The sequence below is a fragment of the Clupea harengus genome, chromosome 9 (genome assembly GCF_900700415.2).
Source record: "Clupea harengus chromosome 9, Ch_v2.0.2, whole genome shotgun sequence".
Taxonomy (NCBI): domain Eukaryota; kingdom Metazoa; phylum Chordata; class Actinopteri; order Clupeiformes; family Clupeidae; genus Clupea; species Clupea harengus.
The window spans coordinates 1,004,973-1,025,867 of record NC_045160.1 but is presented as its reverse complement, the minus strand read 5'-3'; the positions used below and the strand labels follow the sequence as shown (position 1 = coordinate 1,025,867).

At 42.5% G+C, this 20,895-nt stretch overlaps 1 protein-coding gene across 10 annotated transcripts in view; it reads left to right on the top strand.

Annotated features, from left to right (window-relative positions):
* Positions 1-9,372: 9,372 nt before the first annotated feature.
* The window catches only part of tenm4 (teneurin transmembrane protein 4), a 174,837-nt gene continuing 163,314 nt past the window's right edge, over positions 9,373-20,895 (top strand). For 9 of the 10 annotated variants that reach the window (XM_042708659.1, XM_031572996.2, XM_012830933.3 and 6 more), the window contains exon 1: positions 9,373-9,815. The gene's annotated coding sequence lies outside the window, so the exon portion shown is untranslated. The other variant, XM_031572987.2, reaches the window with a different exon arrangement.

Genomic DNA, 20,895 nt, shown 5'->3' with positions numbered 1-20,895 from the left:
TGGCTGTCATGCTTCTGAAGAATTGCTTAGCTGCGGTTTTAAATGTAAAACCTTAGATATCAGATGTGTTTACCCTTTGATGATGTGTGATTGTTTTACATGTTGTATACTTCATCAATGCATGTATACACCATACTACATAGTATAATATAAAGATGAGAAGAATATGTCTTCCTGCTAATACCGTTAAAGATAGTGCCTGAGGAATACTGCTTTTGCTCAGAATATCTTTTCACCCAGGGTTTAGGCTACAGTACAGTGGGCTTGTTACCAAGGACAACAAGGTTTTTTTTTCCAGTGGGGTGCCGCAGGTGGCACAGGAAATTAGAGATCAAAATGTCCATGGCCTTTCATGGATGCCTATTCCTCTTTGTCACATAAGACTCAATCAGGAAATGTGTTCTTTGGCCCAATTCAATTGGTGCGTGTCCTATATTATTATGCATTCAGATGACGTATGCCGAGCTGTTGCTGAATTGGTAAACATTTCTGCCATTTTTTGAGTAGTTAACTACTCAAGCTACAAACAATTGTATACGTAAAAGGATACAATTGTGACCAGCCACGCCCCCTTTTCTTTCATCCTGACTGCTGTGATGACATGCCAGGGCAATGCATTTGACAGGCAGCCACCACCCACTGATCTATAAACAATACTGGATTGAGCAACCTGTTGTTATCGCCCCATCAAAATTGAATCCAACTTGATGCCATCATTTTGTGACCACTTTAGTGCAAAAACTTTCTATAGACAGTACTGAGATCATGGGTAGAAACAGAAGGTAGTGTTGTGCCTTTGGTTGTAATAAGTGGAAAAAAGCCAATTGGAGCAAGGAAGGGGAATACACTATGGCAAAGGCGGTGAAGATAAAGAATCACAAATAAAATGGAAACTTCCTCCTACTTTTCACTCATAAGTACACTACTTTGACCTAGGCCAGCCAAAAGGACCTAACTGCAAATTGAGAATATCGACTCAAAAACTCTATATATTTCAGATCCAAAACATTACAGTAAAACACAATAACATAATAAAAGTGTTCCCAACAAGATGGCTGTCACTATGGCTTCACTTTTGACAACAATAGATGCTCAATCCAGTATTGGTTTTTAGATCAGTGGCCACCACCACACACTTGACCTTTGTGTACCGCACGTGCAAAAGGGTGGGCATTTTATTAACAAATGTTCAGAGAAGTTGTTGCATGCTGTTTTAGAACCTGGCTAACTGAGTAATCCTGCTTGGTGCGATACCCCTACCTGGACTCTAGTTTCTTGAAGGCAGATGTCTGACATTGTGTACATTTTTCCCTTGAATAGTGGACCTGTGAACAAGAGGTCACTTTTTGCAATAAACTCAATTGAGTGGCATTGTTTGCTGGTGTGACTTTTTATATTTATATTTTGTTTTAATTTTGTACATTGTCAATTTGATCTTTTTTTATTTTTACAAATGAAGACAATCATATAAGAATGTGTATGCCTGTGAGTTTAAAGACTGGGTAGCTGATCCCTCTCTTGCAATTTGTGAATTCGTTTTAACATAACTCCCATTGTTCTGTCCTCAATTAAAACTTCAGTCGAATTCCTGGAATTCTTGCCGTATGAAACCATTAACATCAAAGCCTGCAGTAAGTACGGACAATAATTAGACACTATTCAGAGGCTGGCAAAGCTAGAGGGGTGATATATTTAAGCGAAAGTGGTCTCCTTCACTGTGATTAACACAACATTTGGAAATTAGTGACAGGAATGCACACAAATATTACCACCCCCCATCCCTCTACCACACTTGAAGCATTTATGCAACTACAGGAATATGTGTCAGAAGCCACACTTTACACTGGCACTTCAGCATGTTTCTCATGTGATTTGGTCACTGTCTTCACTGATGAGTTAAGATGGCTTTTTGAATTGTACACTTCGAATTCACAAAGAAGAACATTTACACCAAGGTTTTTCCACTGAAGAAATGCGCCCCGTCTCTAGTATCTTGCATTTCTTACTTTTACCTTCCTCACCTCTGGACCTACATGATATCTTTTTTTGGACCATTTTGAAATGTGAGACTCACTACTGTGGCCTTTTTCTGAGGGATACCATTTGCTATAATCTGTGAGGGAGGTCAAAATCCGATGACGGTCCACAGGGAGACAGGCGTAGTTTCACTACCTCTGGGTTCCGCCTTCGCCGACTGCTTTGACTCTAAGTACACTCGGTTTCGAGTGCTCTTGAAAGCACTCCTGCTGATGCAGATTCATGCTGAGCTCGCTAATGGCAGAGCCGGAGCTTCTTCTAATCCTGCGTGCTCTTTTGATTTGTCCAGAGGTAGAGTGTGTCGAGTGCGTCAGTCACAGTTGCTTGTCTGAGACGGCCGGCATGGTGATAGCCCCTAGGTCAGAGCAGATGTGGGGGGAAAAATCCTCTCATGAATAATGGTTATGACCATTCTATGTCCATTCTTTTTTCAGTAAGACCAGGCTTTCTGTCATTTTCATGTCTTGATTTTCAATTGTATACTGTAGCGCCGACTAAAGAGGGAATATTTTCACTTATGTTTGCTCCAGTCGAAGAGAACATTCCAATTCTCAATTAATACCACTTATAAAAAGCCATAAGTGTCAACTCTGCTGGAAATTATACTTAATTCCTGGTGGTGCTGTTTTCACAGTAAAAATCAACAACATTGCACGTAGCAAAGGAGACGTGGTTAGAAAAACCAGCAAAAACATTTCCTTCCACACATTTTGTCAACACCCTGCAACAATCTGACAGTGTTTCAGTGCATTGTGACGCCTTCTACGTTTGTGTCTGTGACACTTTAAAGCGCTTCATTCCGATGACACACTTGTTCCCTGCAATTGCTCTCACAATCCTCTGTCATTTGGATCAAGACAGTGGTATCTGTCATGGCTGCTTGGCTTTGCTGGCCAATCAAAATGACATCTCTACAAGGTTAGGTGCCCTTGAGGTGGCCTGTTAGATTAAATCTGTAGCTTTCGCTCGGACTAACCGTCAACCCAATTCCTCACAATTTTCCTCGACTCACTACCTGCAAAAAAGGTGTTCTCCAGGAACTGCTGGCAACACAAGCCTAAGTGTTGACATGCGTCACAGTTATTTGTGCTAGAGTTGGTCTGGATATCATATGCACTGAAGTGTATATGGCTTCATTTGTGGAGGCAAAGCTTCAACCAGTGGCTTGGTCCTTAAGAACTACTGATTTTGGTCACATTTGAATCTGAGTGCAAAGCCACACTGGATAATGAAGTGCTAATAACTAAGCATGATTCAAAACAAAGAATCTGGTATTGATTTGGCTGTAGCTTTAGAGGTCAGGCCTTAAATGTGTAGACTAACAGTACATGTCAGACCCTTTGTTTTTGAATGACACTTCAAGAGTATCTTGCATATAGCTCAGAAAAAATATTTTCTATTAAGCACCGCTGCTTCAGAGTAAGTTGGGCTCTCGGAACATTTGTGAAATGTCAACAAATTTCCTACATGTGCACGTGAAGTTGAATAACTTTCTTGTCTTCAATAAAATACATCCACTTGTGAAGTTACTATCTAACTACAAATGTAACATGGCTTGGGAGATAATTTATCACATAAACGTTTAGTCGGTTATTGGTTCAGACATAAAGACAAATACTGTTTAAAATTAAAATTAAAATTCAAAGCCAAAGAGGTCTTGGACAAATTCAATGCATTATTACTTCACACCAATTCACTTCAGTGCTACTGACAGTACACTGCACAGCATAACACCTTGACAAAATGGAATGACAACCATATTGTCAAAAGTGCATAAATAAACAGAAACGCCCGAGACAAACACACTTGCAAACACCTCGACTGTGGGTTCAGAGGGCCTGCGGGTGTCGCGCTGGTGATGGCTGTGTCTTCCGCTCGGGGGGGTCGCACACATTAATGTCAGCTGAGCTGCACCAGGCCAAGCGCTGGCTTTTGATGCTGCGTCGAGTCACCACGGTGACCCTGTGTGTCTAACACCGCCCCGTCAGCTCGCATTAAGGCGATGGCGGCTGGGGTGTTGAGACTTGTCATTTGATTGCGACAGACAACAGGGTCGTTATCTCTCGGCGGTCACCAACAGTGAGCAGCAGCTCAGGTCAAGAAGGCAGAGGCAAAAAAGACATATGAAGGACAATGGAAAACGCGCTCGGAAAAATGGTCTGCTGTGCCGCATTCCTCTGCATACTAGATAGTAGAACAGCGTGTGACAGAATTTGGAATGAGTTTCCAGAAAGCCTAGCGCTGTGCAGCACTTACTTTAATGCGTTTGGGAAGAACAGGGCAATGCATGGGACAGGAGGATAGGATCAGAGACTACCCCTGGTTATGCTAGCTGTGAATCTGACTGGTAATTACCTTGCTATTTTGCAAGTGAAAGGAAGGTGCCAATTCTGTCGGGCTAATTAGGAGAGGTGAACCTTTGTTTCGCCAAGAACAGAGGACATCAAGTGAGCAGAGCAATGAGTCACGTGGCCCCTTCACATGGTGATGGCACTATGACTAAATTTCAGTCGTTGAGCAGGGGCCCAATTACCAAAGCAATCAGTGCTTTTCAGCAGCTCTAGAATGATTTTGCAGTCTGCACACAGAAAGGCTTATGGCATGAAGATGTCCTGCTTAGCATCCCTGTAATTTCAAAGATAATAGTTGTGTAATTGCAAAGGTAGTGTCCTGCTCACCCTTTTAGTGCATTTATTTTCATTCATATGAACACAAACAGCAGAGGTGAAATACCACACATATAATGTATTTACCATCTCCTACATGTATTGTATGTGTTATAACTGTTAGTTGATACAACATTGTGAAAGACAATATTCATAAAAAATATACATTTAATTTACCCTTGTGATGAAACCACATATAATGTACAATATATTTCACAGTATATACTGCTGTATCCATGCACTCCTTCCTATCCAGTGGTAAGGGCTTCTGACCTTTTCAAGGCTATCCACTTGTCTCATGTTTGGTTTTGTGTTACAAACCATCAGTCTCACGTACAGCCCAGTGATGAACATACCAAACCAAATCTGTTGTTGGAGATTGTATTAGCATGATAAACAGGCCGTACATATAAACACGTTGTTCACGGGTCAAGCGAAACACTTTTTCAATCTATTCATCACATGACCATCCTGCCAAGCAGATTATTTGGTTTACATCCTGTCAGCAGCGTGCAGTGACTGTGTAATCTGTCTTCGCCGGCTTCCTCGTCTGTAAGCTCACAGCTACAACAAGGCTATGGCTGCCATCATCTCGCACAATAGCTCCCATGATCACATTGCCTATCACTTCACTTCCCAGTTCCCTGGCTGCATTTCACCCGAATCCACTGCTTCTTTCTCAAGAGTAGGGCTTTGTTGCGGGAAGCAAGGGTTGAAGTCTGAAGTGATTGCCTCGTTGTCCTTGCCCTGGCACTCCTAGTATCTCCTGAACCCTGGAGGTTCACGTTTGATATTATCCAACCCGGAGTTGGCCGCAATCTCATCTACATGGAGGCAGCACCAGCGCCGGTGCCGGGTCCAAAGAAATTGGACCTCGGCTGGGTGCTAAAAGTCCCTTCAGTCTCAACAATCCCTTTTAATCTTTCATCAATCATGTTGGAGGCAGCGCCAGAGCCCCCCCTGATCCTATTACCCAACGGACGAAAATTGCTATCCCCATGAATAGACAAGCTTGCAATCTGCAAGGGGGAAAAGTTGGCCATGGTGCTGCGGCTGTAAGTAAATGAGAAACTTTTTTCGGGGGGGGGGGTCGGAGTAATCAAAGTAAAAAATCAGAGCAGGAAATTACAAAATGGTGGTTTAATTCAGGTCAGTTTTATGTGCGTTATGTGCACCATTTAAGGATGGGAGGAGAGCATTGAAAGCTGAGAACAATTTGACATGAAGGTTCTAATTAATGCCTTGAGCATTTGATGTGTGTAAAGGTGCTAGGCGGACTGCTCAGCTTGGAGAAGATATGATCAGAATAGAAGTGTCCCCTCTTTTTAGAGTTACAAGCCTGAATGGAGACTGTGTCAGCAAGTGAGTTATCAGGGTGTACAAGGACAGAGACACACAATAATGATGTCCTTCAGAAATGAAATGATGTACTCTAATACAGATACACACACACACACACACACACACACACACACACACACACACACACAGAAACACACACAAGGCCTATTACAGTAGTATAAGACTTGATGATTGAAAGATCTTAAGGCAGCCTTACACTGCAACCCCCTAGTGGTCAGTAGAACGGGATTTATCCTTATGATTTCACATACGCACAAAAACACGGCAACATAAATACACGTGAATACACACATACACACACACACACACACACACACACACACACACACACACACACACACACACACACACACACACACACACACACACACACACACACACACACACAGGACTGCATATATACAGACAGCACTTACGACAGTAACTGAAGAGCTCAGTGCAAAGAAAGAAAAGCCTTCAAAACTGCCACTGCTGAAATGTCACCACTATCTCCTTGAGTCTCATAATGATTTGGTTTGATGATCTCATTAATGGAAAGAACGAGAGTACTGCCAAGCCATCACTAATTAAGGACTTTATGGTGCATATAATGTTGGTCTCTATGCAATAACCTTGCCTGAATTTGAAGTTACTGTTACTGAATGTGGTACAATGAGTGGATTCAAGTCGGGTCCTTAATATCACTCGCTGGGTTTTCAGATTTAATACACATATTATTCAATTTAACAGAATACTCCCCACGTCACTGTGTTCTTCCAAGGTCTTTCACTCACTTAAGAGAGACATCAATGCACAATACTTTTCAGATCGCTCCTAAGTCCGGCTGTGGAATACCAATCGTGTGGATTAGCCAGCACTATTAAGTACTCCATTAGATCTCTGCTTTCATCCCAGTCGTGTAGATTAAACATGACTGGGATGTGAAGAATTCAATAGGAAGTCAGTGGGACATCAAACTCTTAAGGCCGGGAATAAAGCCTCTCCTGGAGCTACGAGTGCACCCACCTCCAGTCAGGGGGAAAGACACTGGTTGGTTGTCTCCAGGCGACACCACACCGTTTGTGCTCCCCAACACTGGTGCTTTTTTTTTTTACCCCCATAGACCCCCCCCCCCCCCCCCCCTGCAGCAACTCCTTCAATACAACACCAGGCCCTCCCCAGCAGGGGTCTGTCCTCGCTGGGGAGTCTTGAGCTTAAGGGCGGCACTCTCTCTCTTTTTTCTCTCAAGCTGACCTGATAATGCAGTCGCTTTTGTTGTCCTTCTGGATGCCTGACTTGGACCAATGCCATGTTGCTCAGCGTGGTGCCTCCAGGGGCGATAACTGTCCAGGTGGCTGGATGAGGCTCCGACGACAGGATGGGGAATGATGCAGTGGATGCACCGTACCTGCTCATGTTTATCTGTGAGCCAATTTATTATTTTATTTTTAATGACTGTGCACAGTTATAGACAGTCATGAAAGCTGGAAATTTGCCAGAATTTTTTTTTTTTATATATACATATACATATAGATATACATATACACACACTTCTCATACCAACTGTGCATGCTCTTAATGTTTTCAACTTACTATATTGTTACCCTGCAGCTCCTCAACATTTGCTGTTGTGGTATTGTTTTCAAATAGATGGCTTGTCTCATATATCACCAGTGTGGTAATACAATTTTAGTGGCTGAATTACTTCTATTCATGTCTATTCTTTCTCCTAGACAACTCAGTGCAGAGAGACGTTTATAATACCATTTAATAGTTTCATAAATGAACATTTCAAGATTGACTCTATTTTTTTTTAGACAATGCTTTGTAAAAAGCAATTCCCCAAATGTGTGAAAAATCTCTTAACGCTGAGTTTATTGTCCCTATATAGTCAGAGGCTTTATTAATCAGAGGTTTTCCCACCCCAACCTATATGGAGCATATGGAGGTGATGATAATGCCCCAGTCCCAGGCTTCCTGTTGCCTATGTCAACCAAAGGGGCTCCAAATCCCACACTGACACGGCCACAATCCCGACTCAGTCGGGCAGTTTTACATTTGAAAGAATATTTAACTTTTCACTCATCCATTCACAGCCAGCGAGCGGGGTAAGACCCTAAGCCTGGCCAAGATTAGCTTTCAGGGGATAATGCAGTGAATTGAACCACACACATACCTCCTCCCTGGCCCCTCTCTCTTGTTCTCAGGGCAACCAAACATACTTTTGAGGGATAGGAGCCCTTGACTATTCTTTTTAACCTTCCCCGAAGAACCAAGAAGGCCCAGGAGAGGAGTGTGATACTGTGGGAGATTTAGTAACCGGACTCAGTTAAATGGCACCGACCAACAAAAGCCGTGTCAGGTGGGACAACATAAACGTTCTGTCCTCCACTAACCTACAAAACTCTGGTGTCAGAGGTTCAGGCAAAGGTTGCGGAGGAGAAAAAAAAAAAAAAAATTTGCCTGGCTGACCTCTTGGTTATCGTAATTGGAGAAATTAGGAGATGAGTGCTTGATAGATTTCCTCAAATTGTTTTGGATCTTTGAGCCTCGGGGAGTTTTATAGTAATTGAAAAATCATTTGCAATCACTTAAAGAGCACGTATTGATTTTGCACACAAGATTTGTGATACCACATTGGTTTAACTTGAGTATATTATGTGTATATCTTTGCATAAAACATTTCCTTGACATGTATATGAATTGGATTTAATTTATACAATCGAAGCTCACTTACCATGGAAATGTGTTAAAATGATTGAGGGAACATAGTTTGCTAGCTTTTCAGATATCAGAACGTTGTGATTCTAATTCTCCAACAGCATGGTCCTGGAGGCTAATCAACATGCCAAATACAGACATTCTGTAATACATCAAGTCCTGTCAAAGACACTTTCCCTGCTAAGAGCACATTCCATTTAGAGCAGCAGGGGCCTAAAAGCATCTACCCCACAAAGAACTTCTGACTGAATAATAGCATTAAACACAATTATGTCATTAATGCTATGTCTAACTGATTAGATGAAAAGGGCCACAGAGCTGTTGACTAATGACATGTAATCTTTGAGATATGACAAGGTTTGCAGTCTGACGTGGTAACGAGGTGCTATGGTGAGGTTTTACCTTCAGGACCCCACAGCATCTCACCTCTTGGTAGAGGATGGCATACGGATGAATTCCCTCCACCGTTCCACAACAAGACTAGACTAGACTGTGAAAATAATACAATAAAGGTGCTGGCTTTTAAACAAGAAATGCGTAACGTTAATTTTAGAAGAAATTATTTCTGAGAAAAACATTAGCCCATCTCACCAGCTCAGCTGTGGTTGAATCAGGGAGTACTCGCGCGCACCCCTTCACTCTACACATGGTATAAACCATTTCGAGATTGTAAGTGCTGCTTGTCATTCCTGGGCATTCACGACAGGCTCTCTCTGGCTTCCCATTGAAATAGTCAAATCATGTGTGTGCGTGTTGTACATTAAGACTGCTCTTGGATTCCCTTATTCAAAATTAAAAGCCTCCGAACGACAGCAGCTCTTTTCAGAGGACACTGGACCTAGGGTGCATTTTATTCCTCCGCGCGGCTTCTATGAAAACGCAGTTTGCACCCTTTTCCCTTTGCCTCACGTTTGTTTTTCGACTGGAGATGATGAGAGACCGTTCTTAAGGACTCTACGTTGGTAAAGAACAGAATTGGCTCCCTCAACCTGTACCTGTGCGATTAATTCAGCAACGAGGCGGATAGACGTCGGATGTGTATTCAGAATGGTAAGTCCGTATTTTCCTTTACAAAGTGCATGATGTTGCTGAACAGCTGCACGCAAGCATCATGCACCAAAGAGCTGCGTTTGCTCGGCGAGGTAGTGTGAGCAAATCGGTACGTTCGGTCTTGCATATGTATTCATTGAGTACAGGGGACCGATACAAACCTTTGCAAACTCATCAGTGAAGACTGTACTGTACGGCATGTTCCACCCTAACGCTAGGATGTTTCTGCCTCAAATTTGTTTGGCATGAAATCACTTCACCATCCATTTATTTGAGAAAATTGGAAAGTTGCTACTGGGCTGTGTCCTGATCTACCGTCATTTTGTGTGGTAAGAATTCACGTTTTTATGAGGAGAAGAGTGAGGTTACGTAGACAACCAGAGTACCTGCTTGCGGTTGCATATTTTGTTCAGTCTTGGTAGGCTACACGATTCATCGGTGTAACGTTATCAAAATTGTTAAGTGCCGCACGGTGAGGAAGGATAGATTCGCCGATCTGTTTCACAGCTAAAACATTTTTTTCTTAACTTGAGAACAATCTTAAGGTGATATTTTTCAGTCTCCCGAAAAAATATTTGTGTAACTTGTGAGCCTGGTTGACCAATGTGTTTTCCTGTATGTAAGCATTCGATATTTTAACGTATGGAAATCCACCTTGATACAGCAAGACTATCATTGGGCTTTTATTTGTAGCCTACCATATTATTCTTACGAAATGGTAGCTAACACAAGTCAAAGATAATGGATTTACACTCACGTCTGTAGTAGTATAAAGTGTGTGGTTTACGGCAGTCTGTTCCATAACATTATTTTATTCCATTTAGCGGGAGTTGAAACTTCTGATTCCTTAGTAAGTCAAAACAAGAGAATAATTTTACCTTACTTGAAAAACGGTAATGGTATGCCAAGGTAGACTACACGTCAACAGGAGAACGAATAGGCTATTTTAACTAAGTCTCCCTCTCACTCACTCAAACACGCGCACGCACTCCTACAAAATGCCAGTCCAGTAGCATGCATTTGGCCAAGGATAATCTATAACCCAAATTGAAATTAATCAATACGAGACCAAAATAAACACGCATTTCATGCCGAGGCAGTTTAACACGTCGACTGCGGTGTCTCCCGTACTCTTTATACACAATAGAATACTGGATAGTCCCTCTATAAAGAAAGAACAGAACAGATTGCCGGCAGTCATCAGTTATCAGCGGCAGTTTTGCATTCACGACGAGGTAAACTCAATGGGACTGCACTCTAAAATCATGCAAATAGGAATGCTTTTTTGGTGGGGCAGTAAATCAAATATCTTCATCCACCCAACTATTGAGATGCCAGAGAGCCCCTGTGCTGGCGTTCTTTGTGTCTTATGGGGGGGGGAAACCTCAGAAGTGTCCTCACCTCCTTTAAGGCCCATAACCTCGACTCGCTGGGGTTAAATCCAGGGGCATACAGAGGGCTCTGTCACTGGGCATTCAGCGTTTGGTTAGAGGCGGTGAATGAGCTGGCTGAAGTTGTTAGGTCCCCATGGATGTTGACCTTTCGGAGGACGGTGCTGTATTCTTGCAGTTGTCACGGTCGGGGCTGATGAGCGTCGAGGGTCGGCCACCGCACACAAGTGTTTTGCATGAAAAGAAAGGGCTTGACAACACTCCCTTTGTCGAGGGTCAGAAAAAATCTGTGTCTCCTCTGTGGCCATAATTGTTTTTTTATGTTGATTTTGTACATTAATATTGTGCACGATCATTTAGGTTGAGGTTTTTTATTGTTATCTGTGTTTTAGATTTAAACGGGCGTGAACCTCAATTTTTTATTGTAATTCACTTTTTATGCGTCTTGACAAGAAGAGACCTGTGGACAAAAAAGTTCAGAAAGGGGGCAAAAATGAAGTGGGGTTTAATGATTGGTAGAAGTTCTGTGGTATCCCTGCATTGTCAGAGCCCTTAGCTTAGCCACAGAAGATCAGTCTTCTCTTCGAGCACTTGGTGACTTACATTTTCTAAACCAGAGTTGTTTTGAGCTCATTTGTGTCAGCACAAGACGACGACGACAACAACAACAACAATACAAAAGATGGAGAGGGAAAAATAATGAGTTGCTGCTTCTCCTCTCCCCTGCGAGTCAGCCGAGGCGGCTGTTGGGTGTTTCACGTAATAATGGTGAAGAGGACCTTACTGCTGAATCATTTAAAGAGGGGGAAAGACTTCATTTAGAGGGAACCAGCTGCAATGGCTGAAGTGTGTCTCATCACTTTTGCCTCGTTCTGCCTCTACATAGGCTTGTTATTGGAAGCCTGTCACCATCAAGGGCCTCTCTCCCCACAGATTCTCTGTTCATCTGTTAAATGTGCTCAGGCTCGCTTTTAGCTGTGGCGGCTGGTGAGAGTTTTGCAGATTACCACTTCAAAACATGGCTGACCGACAGCTACTGTTTTAGGTGAAGTTGTGGTTTCATAGACATTAGTTTGGCTTTGAGTGTTTCCTATGATTAATGAACCCTATGATTAATTCATTATTGTATTTTTATGTTGGTTACTGCTTTTTGTACCAGCAAACTACACCTAAATATCACAGTGTGGATGGATAGTTGCAGAATTTTACAAAGAATTATACTGTTTATTGGGATAATTCTTACTGTAATACATGTTCTATTTGAGAACAAATTGTTTCATGAGAACAGTTAATGAATGAACCAGTTTTATCGGTTTTGTTTTTGCTGTTTTTGACCTCGTTAGTTTTCATTTCCACTCATTAGCTGTAATTGTCAAATTGTATTGGAAGGACAAAGATGACAAACTTTGCTAGAATGAGGATGACATACACATGCATCCTACTAGGCCTCCTGAAGTATGCAATCTTTTCTTTTTCTCATGAAGCCTGGAAATGTTTAAAAAAAAAAAAAACTTTTCTTCTTCTGCCACACAGATCATATATCATACAGACCATTGCCACATTTTTCCATTAATGGATTAATTTGCAGTAAAAACATGGCCTTGCCTGTCACCTTCTCAACATAAGGACTATTGATGGTTGTACTGAGTGCATATAGAGGTGTGGGGGTGGGGGGATGATAGTGTTCACAGCCTCAGGGTGTTGTTTAGTTGAACTTGCAGACTGTCACTCTGTGATTTATCACACACACTCCTAATGGTGACCAAGCTAGACAGAGACATTATGGTGCATTAGAAATAGTCACAACACATAACAGGTTCTTTTCTTGCATTTTCACATATGTTTCAGGCACTGTGTGCTGCATTATAGGCCTGTGTGTATGTTTTTAAAAAGAGTTCTCCTGATGAAACCTGTAGTGTCCTCCAGTGTCCTTTGTTCTCCAGTACCAAGAAGCACTCTGGTTGGTCCCCCCCCCCCCTCATGGTCAGCTTATTTTGTGCAGTTGATACATTTGAAAGGGCCACAAATGTTTTTTCTTGGAGACTTATTTTCTGAAGTAGTTGGCCATTCTCGCAGGTATAGATAAATGTTACTCTGCTACTTAGAAAGAAAGATGAAATGGAAATCACATTGCCAGACTTTTGGCTATATTCACTAGACAATGGAGGCAAAGGTTCATTGAGAGCCTGAGAGCTGAAGAGAAACTCAGCCCATGGTATGAAGAGGACTTGCGACTCTTTTTCTCCACACAGTTACCAGACAGAAAGGCATGTCCTTCAGTTCAGTGGAGCTGGACATTGTGTGCTCTAAAAGTGGGATCAGGAACAACAGCTGCCACATTTACATTCAAATGACTTTCAAGAGTTCCTACTTCTTAGTCTCAACAGTATGCAATTTCTCCAGGTAGTTCTCTCTCTCCCCCTCGCGCTGTCTCTTTCCCTCAGTCGCTCTCTCCATCTCATATGCAGTAGCTGTCACCTCAAGTTTAGGCATGTCGTCCACAGTAACATTTAGAGGAGACGCTAATAAGGAGGACGTTTTTAATCAAATATCTCTGTGGGAACATCCCTTCATTGAGGCGATTTACCAAATTGAGGTTGAGTTGGGGCATCTTCTGTTTTGTGCCCTTGTGTTGGTTGCTCAAGGAGAACATTTAACATAGAGGCAGGTTATCAATGGTGTAAATCAGTTAAGTGCTTTTATGACCTCTGAAGTTTTCATTAACAAGGTCCTTGTGTGGTTCAGGCTTCTGAAATTCTATGAAGGCCATCAGATTACAACCAAGTATATTAGATAGTATTCTTATAATGTAGGCTATATCATGTAACTCTAAATCTTTTTTTAGAAACATTTTCAGTTTTTTGTATTGGCACACCTTTTGAAATGGAACTCACCTTTACAAAGTTTTCAACATTATTACCAAGGAGTTACACTGAAATGGTGAAAGGACCAGGATTATAAGATTCACTGGTAACTGCGTTCTGCCATGCAAAATGTAACCATGGCAGTGATTAGTGCATCAGCTACTCATTAACGTTGCATAATTGTCTGCTATGTCCCAGGTGATGGCCAATGGAAATGCTCATGTAAATGAGGTAACACATGACTGGCGCCAACTGAGTGTTTTCTTGGGAGCAACTGAAGTGTAAAGTGTCAAGCTCTTGAAAAAGACTAAAGATAAAAGACGGTCATTACTAGGATTGTAGCCTTTTATTACTAGTTAAATTACAATTGAATCAAAGTACTCTCTTTACACTTGTCTTCTCTTGTTCAAATACCGGCAGTGTAGGCCTGTGGTCCTCCTGGGTGAGCACATATGTTGAGTTTGTTAATAACTTGTTTGTGTGGTCAAACTAATTTGACAAACATTAGGAAAGAAAATGTACAAGTGTGCCATGCAGTGGTAATATCACACTGGAGTGTTATCTTCTGATTGTGTGTTTCCAAGCATAGGCTATGGCACATGCTCATGGGGGGGGGGGAGGGGTGTAGTTCAACATAACATTTGAAAAGTAAAACAGCAAGAACATCCATGTTTGCGAATGAGGTATGATTTCACTATGCTGTTCAGTCAAATCTCACTAGTCAGTGATATCGGCAGTAAACTGATGTAAGTACCTCATGGGATTAGCATTGCATAGTAACATTTGCCGTCTTTTTGTGTGAACAAATTCATCACTTCTTCTCCTTATGAGTGTTGTACATCAAGAAAGATCTACAAGAAATCTACTACATCATGCTGTAAAATACATGCTGAACCTATGGTATATCAGGTGAATCTAGTGTTCTCACTCGTAGCATATCTGGTATTAAAGATGTTAATGGGTAACCCCGTGGCCTGACCTGTATGGTCTGTGTAGTCTGCTGATAAAATCATTTTTGCTAGTTTTGCCTCAAGTGTAAGTGTAATTACTAATTTCCTCTGTAAGCTCTGCAGCTACTACAATATGCTGAGGATAAGTTGTCAAATATACAACAAAGGTTTAACATATCCATATACACGATATACTGTATACATTACATTTGTTTAGTTACATTGTATTGTCTACTTGTTTTGCACGGTGTACCAATACTAGAAAGGTATCGCAATAACCTGTGCTATATCCCATTTTATTGGTACGGATGCTTTGAGAATGACAGTGTTTTAATAAGAGACCTATTTCCTATGAGTTATGTCGATGTGCGACAGTGGGGCAGTGTGAGTGTGCAGCTCTCTGCTTCCACTCCCTGCAGGCATAGTGGGCGTGCCAAGCGTTTTTGTCTTCTTCTCTTGTGTGCGCTTTGCAGCCCTCATGGTGACAAAATGAGAGGCATGGCTGCAGAACAAGTGCACTTGCAGACCATTCACAGCTTGTCGACAAAGCAGACCCACGAAGCGAAATATGCCATTATTTCACTTATGTAACTGACAGTCAGGGCAACCCTATGGACACCACAAAGCCCGCCTGTAAAAGATGTTTTAAACCTACACAGACCAAGGGAGTCAAGGTGTCCAACTTGGCAAAGCATCTCGCCGACAGAAATGCTGACCTGTTCAAGGAATTCAGAGTGCGATAGGTTAGCGAATGCGATGGATAACATGATAACATCATGTCCATGCCCTCAAATATAAGTCAAACGAGTGCTTAAGTCAAACTGTTTTTCACTATTGAAGTTTGATGAGGCAATTAAGGGCAATGATAACCGTTTAGTTTGGCTTTATTTTTTTTAGATAACTTACCAATGTAGCAAACATCTCTATATGCAAATGCACATAGCTTTTTGCTGCAATAACTGTTCCCATACTTTGTATTTTCAAGAAGAACGGAACAGAATATGTCCCATTGTATAGAACTGGACTCGATGTTCTGGTTTACAGCTGTGGCCCTATTTTTCTGGCCACAGCTCATGGTTTACATAGGGCATGTCCTCCTTTGGTTTCTGGCCGTAAAAAGGGGCTATAACACTTGACTCTAGACTTCAGGGTCATTGTTCAAGATCCTAGCAGCCTAAGGCATCTGCCATCACTGATCTCTGGGGAAATACTGACCTGTGGCTTCTGATCAGTCCGGTGCCTCTGCAGACTGTTTTTGCTCTGACAGGGCATGTAACAGAGTGTAATGAGCATCTTTTGTATTATATAGATTTTTTTGGGGGGGGGGGAGGGGGGGGGTTATTCATACTTTGGCCTCATTGGTTTTGTTTGCCTAGTTCTATATTTTCAAACCTCAGCATTCCCCCCCCGCTGATATGGGAATTGAGACTGCACCAGCTATTGAGCTGACATGGGTGTGGGGGGTGGAACTTTTGTACTTGAGCCCCCTTTTTAAAAGAGGGTTAGGTTTCTTCTCTGGGGCAAGCTGGGAACAGAGCAGTCTTTGTGTCCCACGTTTTATGCTACACATGTAGCAATTTCTGAGATGATTCACATAAGCCAGCGGAGGCTAATCACAATTTGGGGGGGAAAGGAGGGGGATTCAGGTTTCACCCTCTGTCGGGATAGCTTAATTTACCGGTCCATTTTTAAACACACCTCATGCATATCTCTTCCATAGTAAATCACACCAACATAATGGTCGGGGATCCGCCACAGAGTATGTCTTTGTCCTTCCTCCTGGCCCTGTCCATATTTCACTGTTGAATTATCTGGAGTATTATACAGAGACAAATGTTGAGGAATGTTTGACCAATAAGATCAGTGTGAGCGACATTTCTCGCAAATAAGAGTTCAGAGTGAAGGCCTATTAGGGGTGCATTCTTGAGCGTTAGGTGTCAGTATGGGGGACGGCACAGCCTTAAAGTGGTTTCCTAAATCTGTAAATTACCTGTTTACAAAAAACAACAATCCCATGAGACCCTGTAATACATTAGAAATTGATAAAATGGACTGTGAGTCTTTTTTTGGAATATTTGGTGAAAGTAGAACCTTGTAGAAGAAGCCCATCTGGCCTCTCCCTGACCAATGAGTGTGATTCAAAAAACACAATCAAAAGAAGTGACTGAGTTTGAAACCAATGATGTTATTCTAGCTCTGGCCTCTGACACATCTGCCATATCTGTCACACTGGAGAAAGGGATAGAGAGGACAAGAAGGTGGAGGAGGTGGAAAGAAAGGAACAAGAGAAGAGCTGCGGCGGGGCGTAAAGGGACACGTAAATAATATGATGTCCTTATGGTGTGTGAAGGTTACACGGCCAGGCCACTTCCTCTGACAGCCATCATGTCTGCTGCTGCCATCAGACTAACAAAGTGGCGCCCACCAATTTCTTCTGCACGTATGGGTCGTTCCGTTCGGGAGGGGGGAAAAGGAGAGCGAGTGGGATTGAGAGAGGCTCCCTCGTGGCGTTTCATCATGTGCTGGATAATCTTATGCAAGATGGTGAAATGGCAGCTAATGTGCAGGTAATGAGCCCCCTGTGATTTACAGTTGAAGGGACATTGTTGTAAGAGAGGGTTACATCTGAATGTCACAAAGGCCAGTGCACCGGGAAAATTAAAAATAACATTATCAGGATAATTGTTGTGGTCGAGTGTTTTTCAGACTGTGTGTGAGTGTGTGTGAGAGAGAGAGAGAGAGAGAGAGAGAGAGAGGGCCATTGCCTCATGTAATTACAGCCTCTTGTGAGGGACACTATTATGTGTATCAAGACGTTTGTTCACAGGGCGATTTAATACATTTGTTTTCATTAGGAATGAGCCCTCAGCTGTCAGGATCCAGTCGTATGTTTATCCCCTGGCTCAAAATGGCGAGCTATTTGGCATGCGCTAAATTGATTGTCATGGTTGTACGCCATCCATATGACCTGAGGGGGAGAATGCAGCAATCTGGGACACGCAAAGCTTTTAAAGCATAGGGGCACAAATGTCTGTCTACCTCCCTGACATCAGGACATCCCTTTGCTGCTGTCGAGGGCAAGCACTTCAGAAGCACGCATTGCCCGGGACCTCATGTCCTCACGACGGAGACGAATCACAACATTTTCTGAGATGAAAGGCCCCTTTTTAAGCTGTCAAACGCAACAGCAATTAAGGTCACACAATTAAAAAGCTTACTATGGGATTTCGCCTCAATGCCAGAGCACTACCCAATAAAAAATGTGCAGTCATGCGGAAAGGCTATGTAGACATTGCAGATAATGATGGGTGGCCGTTTAATACAATTAAATGAGTTTCATGATTACAGAGTAGGACGGAACAAAGAGGATGTGTATAGCATGCCCTCCTGCACTGGGAAAAGCTGACCTGTAACTTCACACGAATGACCATTTACCCACAGTTATTCTAGCCTGTGTGTGCTGGCATATATTACCGCACCCTCGTCATTTTCCCTTTAATACAGAAGGGAATTGGCTGTTCGTTTGTTTGCCGTCTTCAGTGAGCTCGACTGTCAGAGTGCTTTAATAAGTTCTGTTTGGTGTGATCTTTTCCTCCCACTTGACAAATGAACCATCTGATGGAGGTCTTGGCTCCCAAGATTGCATATTTCTCTTAACAAATTCAGGAGCACGCTATCTCATGGCCTATGTCTCTTATACGTTTTTTTTATTTTATGTTAAAAGATTTTTCTTACCAATAATGGAACTACCGATAATGGAAAATATGTCTGAGGTGTGTTGTTGACACCGATCATAGTGTGCTTTTTTGTGGGCTGTGTGTGTGAGTGTGCACAAGTGTGCACAAGCGTGTACGAGTGTGTGAGTGTGCACAAGTGTGTGAGTGTGTGTGAGTGTGCACAAGTGTATCAGTGTGCACGAGGCATCAGTCCCATTGACGCTCTGGACTTCTTCGGCTCCGTTCGCATGAAAAGCCGAATGTCAATCCTGTCAGGAGCAAGATTCTCCAGCTCACAGTGATGTCATGTGGCCTGTTCTACTGCCTGTGACTCAGAGCTGCTGTCTTACTCATTGTTTCGTTCTCCCTTTCTTTATCATTTTTTTCCTGTCTGTATTCTACAGATAAAAAAAGATCTGCTGTCCCTTCTCTATTGTTAATGCCGAGGAAGACCCTAAGCACACTTGCTTGTATGAAGATTCGCTCCAGAGAGGTTTCACAGTCTCGGTTTCACAGAAGCCAGAGGCTTAACCTAATGATATTTGCAAACTAATACAAGTAAATGAAGTGTCTTTAAGCAGTTGAGCTCAGGCTGCTGGGACCTCATGGCTAGTGACAAGGAGTTAATCTGTCCCCATGCTAGTTGGGGCTCCGCTCGCCGGTTTGTTTGGCATACGCTAGCTGCCTGTCTGTCAGTGAAGAACTGACAAAGAGGCCTTTATGCTTGTTATTTTTTTCATTTTGGGGCCAGCTATTGTTTGTGTTGTTTGTGCAAGAGTGTTTGCACCAAATTGAATGAAAAGGATTTTTAACAAGAACCAGGTTATTGGAAGCGTATAGACTATAAACCAAGTTCAAATGTTAAAACAAAATACAAATACAATACAGCCAAATGAGAACTGGAGCGTCACCATGAAACTTGACTGTTGCCATAAATCATCAGAGATCCAGACATTTAATCATCTATTGTGACATGTTTGATCTTTGCCTCAGATGCAAGAAGGTTTATTTGTTTGTGTGGTCTGGTTTTTAAGTGTGTGTGTGTGTGTGTGTGTGTGTGCGCGTGCGCATGTGTGTGCATCATGCTCATAACACTAAGCACTGGCATAATAATGAAACTCCTTTCCTAAGGCTACACGTCTGTCTTGTTAGTTGTGCAGTACGCATAGGAGGCACGTGCTGAGAGTGAACATTAAAGCAGAGGAACCATGCCAACATCCGCCATAATGTGTCCCCTTGGCAACCAGTGAGTGACACATCCCACATATGACAGGCCTATCCTGTACTTAGAGAGGGGGAAATGCTTCTCTGCCCTTATAGAAGCACTTTATACGGTTTTATCTCATAATGGACGAGGTGGATGTTTCTTTTCAGAACGTTTTTTGGAAATAGGCTTTGGTTATCATCTTGAAGGGTTATGTTGGCGGTCTTCTACTTCTTCTTCTACTAAAAAGTAGAAGAAGAAACATTTCAATGTCTTACTGTTCCCCTGTTTCTGTGAGAGCAGCATTACAATTCATTAGGCAGATTAGCATAACGATAATGTAAAAGTTATTTAGCTGTGGATTAAAAAATCATCATGTAACTTCATAATAGAATATAAATGAACCCCACTGTTGTTGTTTTTTTTGTCTTTCTTCTCAGCCCAGTTAAAAAAGTGCAGACCTCATTAGTTGTTGAGGGAACAGAGCCTTGATGAACGTCCCACCCTTAGCTTACCGGAGGGCGATACACATGGCTCTTTGTTGCCATTGCGAACTGGCATGCTGTCAGCGCCCAATGCGTGCCTGGCTTGAAAAGCTTTCAGGGGCATGGAGTGGGGTGGGGGTGTGGTGGCTGCTGAAAGGCAGTTGTCAATATATTTTGTGAGAGTAAGGCAGCAAAGTGGAGTGATAGCTCTCAGGGGGCATTGCCTTTAAGCTGTTATTCTATAAATATTAATCAGGCCCACTAGATCAGGCAGGGAGCGCTTGGCCCGTATCACCGGCCCAAAGCAGGACGTGACAAGTGGCAACAATAAAGGGGTGTGTGGAGGGGGCAACGTGTTGGATGACGGGAGAGATGCAAGGCGACTTTTGATGACGCGTCTCTTTTTTGTCTTGGCTTGGAATTCAAATGTGAAAAGGGGCCCTAAAAGTGCTCTCCTTAAAAACTGAAAG